The following is a 15,250-nucleotide window of genomic DNA, read 5'->3' on the forward strand; positions in this document are numbered from 1 at the left end:
TTTTGGTAAGTCCAAACCTGCTAACTCCAAAGGGGACACCTGGATTTGAACCGGGGACCTCTTCAACTGCAGTCAAACGCACTACCACTGAGCTATACCCCCACAAAAAGTGCTGTTTTAAAATAATGAAAAAAATAATAGTTCCTTCAATGAGACAATAACTAATAAAGACAGTCTGGCTTTGAAGACAAAGTTTTGGTAAGTCCAAACCTGCCAAATGCTCTACCACTGAGCTATACCCCCACAAAAGCCGATACGCAGCTTTCTCTGCCGAGGGAAAAATTGGATGAAGCGCCATCGACATCAGGGCCAAAACATCCATTTATCCTTCCGCCAAATCGGGAAGGACAGGCTCCGATCCTGCGACCAGGTCGACGGCCCGCTGCTACCACCACCACGCAGTGCCCCATTGCACCTGCCCCCACAGCATCAGGAGTTGTGCAGCCCATTTCAGCACCTGGGTCATTGTTAGGCACACTAGTCCTTAACCCGGACATGACTGTGTCAGTGGTGATCCCCTCTTCTGGTGCTTCAACATCGAGTGCAGGCCCAGCTCCATCTGCTCCTGCGTCTGATGCTCCTGTGTCCCGTTACACCCAGAGGAACAGGCGCCGACGGGCCCTGGAGGAGGAAAGCGGCGTCCACAAGAGAAAGTATGTGCGAGGGGTTACTTTTAACAGATGCAGCAAATGTGGGCAGCCCAAAACTAAAGAGTTCGGCCATAGTCGATATGGCAATGCCACATTTTGCCCGAGTGCCTCAAATGGAAAGTCTTTCAATGACTGGTTGGCAGAACAGCGCCAGCTACATAAACCTCCTTAATAAAGACAATTTTTTCTGTATATATTTTGTTTACATGTGCCCACTCTTTCATACTGTTTGATATCCTCCTCAATAAATAATTTATTTTCTGTATATATTTTGTATTTTACACGGGCCCACTCTTTCACATTATCCGGTATCTTCCTTAATAAATATATTTTACTGTATATATTTTGTTTATATTACATGGGACCATTCTTTCATATTTTCTGGTATGTTCCTCAATAAATAATATCGTTCCTGTATATATTTTGTTTTTATTACATGGGCCCACTCCTTCATATTGTCCTGTATACCCCTCAATAAATATAATAAATGTCTTTTTTTTGTATTTATATATATTACACGGGCCCACTTTTTCATATTGTCCTGTATACCCCTCAATACTGTATCCTCCTCAATAAATTATATCTTTTCTGTATATATTATGTGTATGTATATTATGTTCATTTAAATTAAACATTTTACATTTGAACATTTAAAGTGTCTTTTGATCAGATAAATTAAATCTGATAAATGATATCCATCAAATCATGTCCCACATATACAAAAAAATAATAATAATCTTTGAGAAAACATTTTATTCATTAATTTAAACATAAGTAATATGCCTTTTAAAAATATTATAAACATAATTAACATAAAACATAAAATCAACTACTTAACATATCAACATTTTAATTCTTTTTTTTTTAACCATAAACATATATCATATATATTTATGTTTATACATATTTACCAAAAAATTATTTTCACAAAATAATAAATATCAATCAACATATTGATATGTCTAGGGCGAGATTTGTGGAAAAAGCAGGTGAGGATGGGGGCGTGTTTTAATACGACGGAAACTGTCAACGTGACGATTCGCTCCAATCGGATCGCGTATTTAACCATAAACATAAACATGTAATATGCCTTTTAAAAATAACATACACAAATTAATAAATATCAATCAATATAATGTTATGTCTAGGGCGAGATTTGTAAAAAATAAAATAAAAATAAAAACAAGGTGGGATGGGGCGTGTTTTTAATACGACGAAAGTGTCAACGTGATGATTCACTGTTTCGAATCAGTCCAACCGGATCAAGTTTCGCGATTCGCGAATCATTTGATTCAGAACGGGACTTCGACTCAGTCGCGCAGACCGCGGGTTCGAATCCAGCCCGCCGAGGGTGACGTGTTTCACATGTAACTAAAACTCATCCATACCGCACAGGAATATAGCCCGAATATTGTTGCAGGGGAAACTTGTCGGCACACTTGCGTGTTCGCATCTTTTTCGCTTGCGAGGGGGGGCTCAAAGATTGGGCTCCTTCATTTGCGCAGCGAGCGCTCTACCATTTGAGCTAATTCCCCTGGCTGCAGAAAGCAGAATCTTCTCCCTGTTAGGTCCACCACCATTATTGAATCCATTCAAAGGCCCACTTTCATTCCTTTGCCTTTGACCTTGTCTCGAGGTGTGTCATTTCTTCCATTGCAGTTAAATTTTTTCTTTCTTTTGTTGTTGCTATTTGTCTTCTTTGCTTTTGGTTATTATGATCGCCGCCAACTTGTTTGTTTTTAGACTCATTTCTTCTAATGCTTGCTTGTTTCATTCAGTGTTTTTAATGTTGTTTTTTGGGCTTTCTTGTTGTTGTTGCTTTATTACAAACGATCCACTTGGCTTTCACAAGATTGTGATCCTGTATCAGAAGTTGTAGTGAACAACGGTCGAAATGGCATTCCAAGGATCAGTTTATGGCAGGCCCCTTTCCCTATCTGCCAGGGTGGAGGGAGATGTGCCACACTGTGATTGGATCTTGGTTGAGGAACATAAACAAATGTTCAGAAACATCAGATAAGATGCCAAGACAACTACCAGACACCTCTAACAGAACAGGAAGGGAGACCTTCTGCAACCACGGCCACCTAAAAGAGGACTCCTCATTGGACTACGGATTGACCCCCTCCAATCCTAAGGTTTGGGAATGACTGCCATAAAAATTCCCTCAGAACTCTGGATGCAACAGCAGTGGCCGAAACAAAGAAGGCTACAAAGATCCATCCAAATCCAGTCATACATATGTTGGAGACCTTAAATTGATGTAAACTGCAACAGATTCACTTCACCCTTTGATAAAGTACATTGTATGTTGATGGCCATTGACTGTTAACCTAACAGTTCACAGAAGCAGGCGTATTAACATATTATGATATGAATAAGTGATTGTTCAACAGTTTCCTATCATGTTTGGACTCTTTTTGCTCCTCATAATGTGGGTAACAATTTGAAAGAGGTTTGGTAAAGAAATGTTGCATTAGGTAAATTGTAAAAGACACTGTCTAACTTTGTACTCTACTATATGCAAATGAGTTCCACACTAGGGCGGGTAACACCATGGCCACCTCAGACACAAGTGGCCAATCACATTCCTGGAATGGAGAGGCGCTAGATTCCAATCTCTTCCTCATCAGAAAGAGATAAAGGTAGCCTCCGAAAAGACACTCCTTGTACTGCGTCTAAGACCCGTAAGGGAAGAGACATTAACAGTTACACCGTTCTGAGTCTGAGCCCCGCAAGGGAAGAGACATTAACAGATACAAGGTCCTGAGTTTCTGGCCTGACGAGGCAAGAGACTTCAAGACAGCTAAGACTCCGCTCAGCTCTTGAGTAAACCTTTTATATTGAATTCGGCTGCCCTTCAGTTGCAAAGGACCCAGCAGGGACGGACCCCGTCTGACTCTTGCCACTCCGAAAGCAGCGCAGCCCAGTCCGCAAAGGACCTCCACATTGGCAGACACTGCCTTAACCACACGGCTCCTCAACGACGCAGCCCGGCTGCAAAGGACCCTGTGGAGAGCCATCTGACCCAGCTGCCCGGTCCACGCCCTAAGGACCCTCTTTGGCACAACAGAAGTCCAGCATCCTCCAGGTCAGCGCCTCGACGGCTACCGGAACGCAACTCTGTGCCCTCCCCACTATATGCAAACCGCATCACCAGTGGAAGACGTCTCTGCCGCCGGACTGATCATCCGACCAAGTGGAACGTAACTATAAACTTACCAAACCTTTTTCCTAAAGACCTTGGCTTAGTTTATACCTGCAGCCTATGTTTTCTAACCTGTTTAGATAACATTTACTTGTGGTCAGCATTACAAATGATAGCTATATTGTTTGTTCCGAGATAAATACGCAGTTATTTATCATTAAACCTACCAGAGCCATTAAGTGGGTTTCCCATAGACAACATTACCATAGAAACCTCTTATATTGCTACTTTCAGCTCAACAGCATTGCATTCTGCCATTCTGCGTTCATTCCATTTTGTTAGTTTCTACACTTTACTTGGTATCTTCTTTCACATTTAGTTGCCTATTATCTATTAGCAGTGTGTATTAATTTATTGGTTTATCACTAGTGTTGTATTTACTCTTGCATATCTATTGTTAATAAATTTCATTAATTTTATTACAATTGTGTTTTCATTGTGTTGATGATTCAAGGCTCTACTAGCTAGCTAAACCACCAAACTTTCAGATAAATCAGTTGACCAACTCCTTCCAGGGTGCAAGTCTCAATTTATTGACCTATTGCCAAATTAACAGTCTTTGACTGATACACTGAACCCAGCGAGGTGGGAATTGGTCATCTGATAGACTCACAAATGCACCTTAAGTGACGTGTGACCCAAAATCACAGCATCATTGGTGACGTGAGCCCCGTTTACTACAAAGGGACTGTTGCGGTCAAGTAAGTCTGCACCCCTGAGGACCGTAACAGGGTGAGTAGAGCAGGGCAGAAACAAGTTTCTCAGAAATCGAGGTGCTTTTTGCCACAAGCGCAGACTTCCGGATGCTCCCTGCATTCAAAGCCACGTGAAGAGCGATGCTCGAGGGCAGGCGGCGGTGCGCCGGCTGCGTGAACGTGGCTCGTTGGTCTAGGGGTATGATTCTCGCTTTGGGTGCGAGAGGTCCCGGGTTCAAATCCCGGACGAGCCCGTGGTCAGGCTTGGTCCTGAAGCTTTTCTGCCTGCTAAGGGGCCCACGAGCAGTCAGCAAATTTTGGGGAAATTGGGCAGACGTCTGGCCGGAGCCAGGCCGGTTAGCTCAGTTGGTTAGAGCGTGGTGCTAATAACGCCAAGTTCGCGGGTTCGATCCCCGTACAGGCCAGCGTCTTTTGTTCTCTCTTAGCTCATCTCTGCTCTTCTCTCAAAGCGACGGGTGGTGTCACGTAAACCCCTGCAGACCAAACCGTTGGGGGGATGTGGCCGAAATAGCTCAGTTGGGAGAGCATTAGACTGAAGATCTAAAGGTCCCTGGTTCAATCCCGTGTTTCGGCAGATGCAGCTTTCTTTTGTCTTTTGGTCGAGGGTGGCCAGTGACCAAAACTCACTGGGATACAACCCCTCGCTCTGACTGGTTCCCCCTAGCCGCAACACTATCGGCAGATAAAAACAAAAAAGGCTCAACTTTGTTTTTGTTGCTGGTGAGCCGTAAGCGACTTCTTCTTTGCTTTCCTCTGAGCAGCAGCCTCTCTCGTCAAGGTTCCATGGTGTAATGGTTAGCACTCTGGACTCTGAATCCAGCGATCCGACTTCAAATCTCGGTGGGACCTGCTTTTGCCACGAATGTGCGCAGGGCCCGTTCTGAGAAATCCTTTTGACAGCAGTGGGCCCCAAAGGCTCACGCAACTGCGAGGGTACGTTTCGCACCGCAAAAAGCGCAGTCTGTCTCCTTGGGGACGTGCGCGTAAAAGGGCAAGAGCCCCTTGGAGAATGCGGGCGTCAATCCCGCTACCTCTCGCGTGCTAAGCGAGCGCTCTACCATTTGAGCTAATTCCCATGGCTGCAAAAGTCAGAATCTACTCCCTGTTAGGTCCACCACCATTATTAAATCCATTCAAAGGCCCACTTTCATTCCTTTGCCTTTGACCTTGTCTCGAGGTGTGTCATTTCTTCCATTGCAGTTAATTTTTTCTTTCTTTTGTTGTTGCTATTTGTCTTCTTTGCTTTTGGTTATTATGATCGCCGCCAACTTGTTTGTTTTTAGGCTCATTTCTTCTAATGCTTGCTTGTTTCATTCAGTGTTTTTAATGTTGTTTTTTGGGCTTTCTTGTTGTTGTTGCTTTATTACAAACGATCCACTTGGCTTTCACAAGATTGTGATCCTGTATCAGAAGTGACTGTTGCGGTCAAGTAAGTCTGCACCCCTGAGGACCGTAACAGGGTGAGTAGAGCAGGGCAGAAACAAGTTTCTCAGAAATCGAGGTGCTTTTTGCCACAAGCGCAGACTTCCGGATGCTCCCTGCATTCAAAGCCACGTGAAGAGCGATGCTCGAGGGCAGGCGGCGGTGCGCCAGCTACGTGAGCGTGGCTCGTTGGTCTAGGGGTATGATTCTCGCTTTGGGTGCGAGAGGTCCCGGGTTCAAATCCCGGACGAGCCCGTGGTCAGGCTTGGTCCTGAAGCTTTTCTGCCTGCTAAGGGGCCCACGAGCAGTCAGCAAATTTTGGGGAAATTGGGAAGACGTCTGGGCGGAGCCAGGCCGGTTAGCTCAGTTGGTTAGAGCGAGGTGCTAATAACGCCAAGGTCGCGGGTTCGATCCCCGTACGGGCCAGCGTCTTTTGTTCTCTGTTAGCTCGTCTCTGCTCTTCTCTCAAAGCGACGGGTGGTGTCACGTAAACCCCTGCAGACCAAACCGTTGGGGGGATGTGGCCGAAATAGCTCAGTTGGGAGAGCGTTAGACTGAAGATCTAAAGGTCCCTGGTTCAATCCCGGGTTTCGGCAGATGCAGCTTTCTTTTGTCTTTTGGTCGAGGGTGGCCAGTGACCAAAACTCACTGGGATACAACCCCTCGCTCTGACTGGTTCCCCCTAGCCGCAACACTATCTACCTCCAGGTCAGCTGTCAAAGAGGTGCTCGTGGTTCCATGGTGTAACGGTTAGCACTCTGGACTTTGAATCCAGCGATCCAAGTTCAAATCTCGGTGGAACCTGCGTGCCTTCTTGCGGCAGATAAAAACAAAAAAGGTTCAACTTTGTTTTTGTTGCTGGTGAGCCGTAAGCGACTTCCTCTGGACTCTGAATCCAGCGATCCGATTTCAAATCTCGGTGGGACCTGCTTTTGCCACGAATGTGCGCAGGGCCCGTTCTGAGAAATCCTTTTGACAGCAGTGGGCCCCAAAGGCTCACGCAACTGCGAGGGTACGTTTCGCACTGCAAAAAGCGCAGTCTGTCTCCTTGGGGACGTGCGCGTAAAAGGGCAGGAGCCCCTTGGAGAATGCGGGCATCGATCCCACTACCTCTCGCTTGCGCCTACTGCATCCCACCGATTGAGCCAAAGTAAGCCCAAAGTAAGCCCACATGAGCCAATCGCGTTTCTTTCCTGGGCTTACTTTTGACCAATCACGTTTCTCTCCTGGGCTTACTTTTGACCAATCACGTTTCTCTCCTGGGCTTACTTTTGACCAATCACGTTTCTCTCCTGGGCTTACTTTTGACCAATCGCGTTTCTCTCTGGGGCTTACTTTTGATCAATCGCGTTTCTCTCCCGTGGCTCACTTTTGACCAATCGCTGCGACCGTTTATTATTGTCATCGATCTTTGCAATAGGTAAGGCTAAGGTGTACTTCATTTTTAAATATAATTTAATATCGTTATTTGTTCATAAATAGTGTGTATTTTTGGAAAATAGAACGTGCCAATGCATGTATAGCACACGTTTTCTGAAGTATTTGCGAACCTGTAACTTTTTAAATGATAAATACAGAACAAAACATGTCGCTACTGATCAGATAGGTTAAAATCATCGACAGTCCTAATTAGCCTACATTACTATGTGTGTATTGTGTGCGAAGAAAAGAATACTAATATTAAAATATTTATTTACTTATATATGTAGAGAGACAGAGAGCTGGGTAACGTAACTTACTGTAACTGTAATGACTGTAAGTTAATTCGTTACTAATTCCAAGTTACAAGACAAATTGTAGTTAGTTATTTAAACCATTAACAGTTACATTACACATTTTAGGTAATATAAGTTAGTCAGACTACTTTTACGTTACTTTTAGATTACTTTTGACCTAACTTGTTTATCACATTGATTTAAACAGGGTAATCTTGAAAAAAAGAATAAGAAAATAGATTGTATTTGTTGTTATTAACAACACTAAGTGCATTTAACACATGTTTGTGAAATAACTGCAGGGAGTTAAATAAAAAACTACTAATTAATTAAACCATAAAAATAATAAATTAAAGTAAATCATTTTAAAATCAATTAAAAATGCACAAAAATGATATATATTCTTTTTGTTTACCTGCATGTCTTGTGACCATAACCTCATCAGAGGACCAATGAACATGAAAATGTGATAATTATTAAAATATTCAATTTAAGTATGTTAATTAAATATATTAGTTAAAATGTGTGCATGATAATGTGTTTGAAAGACAAAAGCCTTTGTTGAAGGTGGTTAAAAATATCTACAGTGTGATCTTTCAAATAAAAATGAATGTGTTTATCAGTAGTTGATGCAATGTTGAAACACTTTATGCAAACCTGAAATGATTTTTGTAAATCAGTGGTCAAATGCTGTATCTCCACCTGACTAGTGACTGGTCTTTGTGTGAGTGTCCACAAAACTGGAAGACTTTTTTTTATGAATATAAGCAGTAGGCTGTTTTAGAAAAGAAATTTAAAAGATCAAAAAGAGGAATTAGGAAGTATATATCAGTTAGGAATAATTTAATGTCATTGTGTAAAAAAAAATTAAATTTAAATTAAAATAAAATCATATAATGCATAAAAAAAAGTAACTTTAGTCTGATTCGGAATATTTTAAAATATATATATTTTTTAATCTAAATACAGGTACTTAATTTTTGGATTCTGGTTATGTAATTCAGATGAAATAACATGTAATCAGTTACTACCCAGCTCTGCTTATATATATTACTTATATTTGGTAATAATACTAGTGACCTCCTCCGAGCCTAGAATTATTACTAGAAGGAAATTTCAGACTTCATATTTGACTTTACATATATTTGTACATATATCAGATTCCTGTCCATGTTTATTACCACAGTAATATGGTTTACATGTAGCTTGGTAAATTATCATTACACACTTAACATACAGGTATCTTTCAGTTTGCTAGAGGTAATAGTCTCTTTCTGATCTTCATTACAGAAAATGTATGCTTACCCCTTTTTTCGCCGCCAATCGGCAACATCGTGCCGGCTCCTCATGGCGCCATCGGAGGAGGCGAAGCGCCTTGAAAATATGGAGTCGGGAAGGGCCAAACCCAAGGAGCAGGTGCTGGCAGAGGCCCGTTCTTTTGTCAGCACAAACGGTGGAGACCCCAGTGACCAGTTTTTAGTACTGGCTCACTGCAAACTTCAGTTTGGGAAGTACCAGGGCCAGAGATTTAGATGGCTCCTGGAAAACTCTCTGGGGTACGCAGTGTATTTGGTGCTCAGCATTTCCAAGGAGACAGCGCAGACAACCCCCCTGTCCGAAAATAAACAGCTCTTCCTACAGTACACTTCTCATATCAGAGAGATGGCTGAAGAAGTGGAGAAGTATGAGAGGAAGCAGGAAATGCAAGCAGAAGCCCGAGCATCTGGAGACCAGGGCTGCTTGATGGTGGAGTTTGGTGACTTCCAGGGCCGGTCCATGAAGGAAGTTTATGAGGACCAAAGCAAGGAGGCCCAAGCCCTCATCAGGTACCTGGTTAAGGCCGATGCCAGGCCAAACACCAACATGGCCATTTTCAAGACATATGTCCTGAAAAGGCAGGCTTCTGCTGTGGGCACCAGTGTACGTCCTGCACGTCCACCTGCAACCTCCAGTGTCTCTGTACCTTCAGCCGCAGCCTCCAGTACCTCTGCACCTCCACCTGCAGCCATCCGAACTGGTGTACAGCGGACCGCCACTGTGAAAGCGCTGTTGGCGCATGGCAAACATTTGTCTCCTTCACAGCTGGCGAAAAAACTCGTGTCACCAGTTAAACACTGTGAGTAGGAGTGTGAATATTACGTTTTCCCTACAGAAATTGTACACGTATTCATTTATTGTTATGGCAAACCTGTCCACTTGCTGTTTCCAGATCCATTAGTGCAGTCTACTTTACCTTCTCCAGCAGCAGAAACTTTGGCCCGAAGACAGCTTTTCGCTACAGGTAAGTAAGCACCACCTTACATACACTTGTCTCTGTGTATTGGTCACAGTAATAGTTGTAACATTTGTGCTCCAGGCACTTCCGTTTCCACTGCTGAAGATGATGATGAGGATCTGGTATTTGCTGCATCACAATGTGAAGCACAGCTGAATACAGGTGTGGCATATGACACCAATACAAATGCTATAAGAATGTTTTGTGAAAACACAATGTGAACCATTATTTAAAAAAACTAAAATCAACATTTGTAAATATTTTTTGTTTACAATACAGAATTATGTCACATCATGCCTCAAGCGGGATTTGAGTGCACTTCTTCAAAACGTTAAGGATGTCCAAAGGTGTCAGTGTATTTATTTGCGTTTCTAAATTTACCCGTTGTTAAACAATCACTGGATAACTTTCTCACACTGCTTGCTCTTCTCGCTCACTCACTCACTCACTCTTTAGCTCCCCCTGAGCAGACAGGATGGTGGAGAGTCATTGTTCTAATCTAATGATAAGGACGGTTTTTCCTTATTGTATATGTGTGCATGCTTCATGTCTGTGTCATCATTACTGAATTCATCACACCTCATTTTCCTTACTCAATCACATCTGATCCTCATTCTCAAAGAACTTTACTAATTCCATTTTTCTTACATCAATAAAGTGTACACTGTGTTCTTTGCTTCTTAACACTAGTACCATTTTCTTCACTGTTATGCCTAAATATAAGCATAACGATTATTAACACTCCTCCAAAATTACTGCTTCGTAGGCTGCTTGTGGGCTGCTTTTCTGGCGTAGTACTATCAAATCCAACGGTCATACTTATATTGTTTTTGTTACTGTTTACTCAGAGGCCTGTGCCGGTCCGTCTCCATTGGCGGAAACAGCAAAAACACCAGATCCTCCACATCATCAGCCACCAGCTGAGCTCCCAGGCCACTGGAAAGATCATCTTCCACCTTTCCAGCATGAGTGGATCCGGAACACACTATTTAAGGCCAACCCACGAACCGGCAAGCCAGAACTAGTGTCCCAGCTGAAGCTTTGGTGGTATCCTCCTCAGCCCCCTTTAATTAACAGTCAGCCACCCGCCTCACCAGACCTCTTCTTCTGTCGGCCCCTTTTCTTGTGGATGCCGCTGAAGATGTGGTTATTTCCTCTTGTCTGTGTTCGCCCAGACTGTGGTAGGCACAGGCTAACAGCAGCAGGACTTTACCGCACCGTGCGCAAGGTTTTGGACATCGACGGGTGGTATGACCTTGCCACTGAGTATCTGGAGTGCAAAGGCTGCAAAAAGAAGTATCCTGCCTGGTCCGAGGACATCTTAGGGCAGCTGGATATGGGCCACCGCAGTCAGTTTCCAGCTTTGCTGACATACAGGTAATTCATGACAATCATTCATTATTAGGCACTTTTATCTTGTGTGTTTTTTTCTACAACCAAAGCATTTGCATGATTATATTGTTGTTTCCTTAGATACTCATGTGACAACTGGGTGCTGAGGATGATGAGGGAGAGGACACTGGGCAACAGTGTGACTCAGCTGTACAAGAAGCTGACGGAACAGCACAGTGAGGCATGGACACAGCGTGTTCTGCAGTACCTGACTGCCTGCGAACCGTTCACAAGGTCCTCCCTTGTGCAGCCTCCTGTATTTGCTGAGCCTCCCCTTTTACCTGCCCTACCTAAGCCTAAGTGGCTCTTAGCCGTGTACGCCAGAGATGTTCTTTGGCGACTGCATGAGGTCAAAGCCAAAATAACATCCGTCTTTGGCTCTGTTCTCAAGATGGACTCCACTAAAAAGGTATCACAGTCCTGTTTATATCCAGAAATTTGCCAGATATGGATATATGTGCATACACAATGAATACAGTTTTGTCACCCTTTTATTTTTCCCAATAGGTCACAAAGAAACTCGCAGGTGCTGCTTCAGGTACAGCTGCCTGGTGTACAAATGTGGGGAATGAACACGGCCAAGTCCTCGTCTCTGTGCTTACAGCCGCCGAGGGACATGGACTGGACCACATGGCAGCTGGCCTGATGAAGCGCTACCGGGACGCAGGAGAGGCAGCCCCAAAAGTGATGTACGTGGACAGAGATTGCTGCAGTCAGCATGGCCAGTGTCAGGTGAAGATGATGTTCTCGGAGTGGGTTGAGCTTGAAGTGCGCCTCGACATCTGCCATTTCATGCGGCGATTTGCTGCAGGTGTCACGACAGAGGCTCATCCACTCTACGGGATCTTCATGGCCCGTCTGTCCACGTGCATCTTTCAGTGGGATCCAGAGGATGTGGCTGCACTTCGCAGTGCAAAGGAGGGTGAGCTGGCGGCAAAGAAGACTGGCCACATCTCAGAAAGGGCGGTCAGTGCTCGCATTACCCGGAGAGAGTTGGCACTGCACTGCCGGAGGAGGACCAGGGGGGTGGAGGAGACCACCAGATTGATCGGGTCACTGATTGATCTGTTCGACAGTGCGGACGGGAAGGACACTCTGGGAGTTCCTCTGCTGAATCACGAACGGATCCAGCAGATATGGAAGGAACAGCGGAAGCACGTTCCGTGTATCCAAGACCCAGAGAACTTTCCGCTGTACATGAAGAAGGGGACACTGAAGAAGGGTGGTGTGGAGCTGTGCTGCTACAGGTGTGCCCGTGGCTCTACCTCCTTGGAGTCTTTCCACCTCCACCTAAACCGTTTTATTCCAGGTATTACATACATACGGATTACAATTTTTTTTGTCAAAAATATAAGCACTATAACTGCTTCCATTACTTTAAAGTAATGTCACATGAATAAATGTCACACTCTACAGTAATACTACAGTTCTTTTCTGATGTCATAAGCATTAACAAAGCTGTATTGCCTGACAAGTCACTAGTAGCTATAATTTTTAATGTAATTTAAATTGCGATTACTCACATTCAAAAGTTGTTTATATAATATATGTGTAATATATGTATTTATTATGTATAAATAAAGACACACATTTGAAAATAATTACATGTATATATTTATTATATAATTTATATTATATATAAATATATTTAATATATATACATATATTTTTCTTAAATATATACATGCATGTGTTGTGTAATTGTATTGTAATTATGTAACTCTATTACATGTAACCAGTTACCTCATAGCACCTCATGTGTAATACAAAACTTTTTTGTTTATTTAATTTTTAGGAACCAGTGCCAGTGATGCGCATTTTCAAGCGTATCTCCTTGAGGGCTTGATGCGTTGGAATGATGACCGGATGGAAGACGCCATAAAAGGAGCATCCTCCATCCGGACATATGGCTGTGCCATGAGGGAGGCTGTGGACCGGCTTAGCCAAGCTGTCTTCGGGAAGCCCTGGGATGAGCGCTATCGCCCTCCTGGAGCATATACAGGCAAGAATTCATTAATTCATGTTTTTTTTTTTATAGATCATTTGAATTATTTTTGCAAAACATAAAAATTCATGGATGAACAGGGAGATCACATTTATATATTGTACTATTTTATCTATTTAGCCTTTAATGTATTAGACAAAATGTTAAGAACACTTTCTTTTTTCCCATTTTATTCTTGTAGGTGAATTGCTGGGAATGGAGTACCTTTACAGCCAGACTGGCAAAACACTGACTCCAGTGCTCCAGAACCCAGAGGAGGAAGACAGGCTGGTGGAGGCAGTTGATGACCAGGACCTGCAAGATGAGGGGTTTGACGAAGAGATCACGGAGGACATCACAGTTCCAGTGCTGTATGAGGATGACCCCTGCCGTGATCTTAAAAACAGCCCCTCATCTTTGCCTCTGCCTCAGTCCCCGGCATCACCGGCTGAGCCGTCCACATCATCTGGCGGAGAAGGACAGCATCTTGCCCCTGCCCCTTCAGTGCTGTCACAGCCGTCCGACACTGAAGGCAGTCTCTCCGACGAGGCTCAGGTAAGACACTTTAAGGGCTTTATTTAATTTCAATATCATTTTATTCCACTTATATTACCATAAATCTGCATTTACTAGGGAGCAGTCATTGGACCCGATGGCATCGCTGGGTGGGACAAGGTCCAGGAACTGGCTGGTTACCTGGTGGGATTTCGTGAGGCTCCTTACCTCACTGACCTGCAGGTGACAGAGGTCATCCAGCTGTGGACAGCTCTCCCTGACTCTGACAAACAGCGGGTCAACTATCAGCCTCGACATCAGCCTCAGCTGACACATGGGCGCTTTAAAGCACCGAAGCGGACCGGAGTCACACCGGGTGTGGAGAGTGTTAAACGGTGTCTGATTGGACATCCTGGGGGTCCAGCACAGTGGCCCAACACCAGTCGCTTGGTTGAGGCAATTTGTATCAAGCTGTGTGCTTTACACAAGTTGCCGACCAAGAAGGCTGGAGTTTGCACCCCCAGGTGGTCTAAAATCCTCACCGATTACCACCACATCCGAGAGCTGGTGCTTAACTGTCGAAGGCTGATGGATGAAACAATGATCCAGCTGTTTGAGCTAAACCAGAAGACACTCATTCAGTGGTAAGCAAGGCACATTATTTGCTTCAAATTAAATGAATACTTCTTAAAACATATTTATAATACAAGTAATTTATTGTCAGGTTTCAGCGTCGGCAGAAGAATCAGGAAATGAGTGTCCTCGCTCAGGGACTGACTTCACCTGACCCAATTGCTGTGGCCGATGCGCAGCTTCCTCTGCCAAGGGAAAAATTGGATGAAGCGCCATCGACATCAGGGCCAAAACATCCATTTATCCTTCTGCCAAATCGGGAAGGACAGGCTCCGATCCTGCGGCCAGGTCGACGGCCCGCTGCTACCACCACCACACAGTGCCCCATTGCACCTGCCCCCACAGCATCAGAAGTAGTGCAGCCCATTTCAGCACCTGGGTCATTGTTAGGCACACTAGTCCTTAACCCGGACATGACTGTGTCAGTGGTGATCCCCTCTTCTGGTGCTTCAACATCGAGTGCAGGCCCAGCTCCACCTGCTCCTGCGTCTGATGCTCCTGTGTCCCGTTACACCCAGAGGAACAGGCGTCGACGGGCCCTGGAGGAGGAAAGCGGCGTCCACAAGAGAAAGTATGTGCGAGGGGTTACTTTTAACAGATGCAGCAAATGTGGGCAGCCCAAAACTAAAGAGTTCGGCCATAGTCGATATGGCAATGCCACATTTTGCCCAAGTGCCTCAAATGGAAAATCTTTCGATGACTGGTTGGCAGAACAGCGCCAGCTACATAAACCTCCTCAATAAAGACAATCTTTTCTGAA

The 15,250-nt window shown here is 44.2% G+C and overlaps 8 non-coding genes across 8 annotated transcripts; all 8 read left to right on the forward strand.

The window, feature by feature from the left end:
• Positions 1-4,735: 4,735 nt before the first annotated feature.
• Positions 4,736-4,807, forward strand: trnap-ugg (transfer RNA proline (anticodon UGG)). The gene has a single exon. It is a non-coding gene; the product is annotated as a tRNA-Pro (tRNA).
• A 97-nt stretch (positions 4,808-4,904) lies between these two features.
• On the forward strand, positions 4,905-4,978 carry trnai-aau (transfer RNA isoleucine (anticodon AAU)). Its single transcript has one exon. It is a non-coding gene; the product is annotated as a tRNA-Ile (tRNA).
• Positions 4,979-5,075: 97 nt separating this feature from the next.
• trnaf-gaa (transfer RNA phenylalanine (anticodon GAA)) lies at positions 5,076-5,148 on the forward strand. Its single transcript has one exon. It is a non-coding gene; the product is annotated as a tRNA-Phe (tRNA).
• Positions 5,149-5,351: 203 nt separating this feature from the next.
• Positions 5,352-5,423, forward strand: trnaq-cug (transfer RNA glutamine (anticodon CUG)). The gene has a single exon. It is a non-coding gene; the product is annotated as a tRNA-Gln (tRNA).
• Positions 5,424-6,179: 756 nt separating this feature from the next.
• On the forward strand, positions 6,180-6,251 carry trnap-ugg (transfer RNA proline (anticodon UGG)). Its single transcript has one exon. It is a non-coding gene; the product is annotated as a tRNA-Pro (tRNA).
• Positions 6,252-6,348: 97 nt separating this feature from the next.
• Positions 6,349-6,422, forward strand: trnai-aau (transfer RNA isoleucine (anticodon AAU)). Its single transcript has one exon. It is a non-coding gene; the product is annotated as a tRNA-Ile (tRNA).
• Positions 6,423-6,519: 97 nt separating this feature from the next.
• Positions 6,520-6,592, forward strand: trnaf-gaa (transfer RNA phenylalanine (anticodon GAA)). The gene has a single exon. It is a non-coding gene; the product is annotated as a tRNA-Phe (tRNA).
• A 136-nt stretch (positions 6,593-6,728) lies between these two features.
• On the forward strand, positions 6,729-6,800 carry trnaq-uug (transfer RNA glutamine (anticodon UUG)). Its single transcript has one exon. It is a non-coding gene; the product is annotated as a tRNA-Gln (tRNA).
• Positions 6,801-15,250: the final 8,450 nt, after the last annotated feature.

The sequence above is a fragment of the Garra rufa genome, chromosome 20, assembly GCF_049309525.1.
Source record: "Garra rufa chromosome 20, GarRuf1.0, whole genome shotgun sequence".
NCBI lineage: Eukaryota > Metazoa > Chordata > Actinopteri > Cypriniformes > Cyprinidae > Garra > Garra rufa.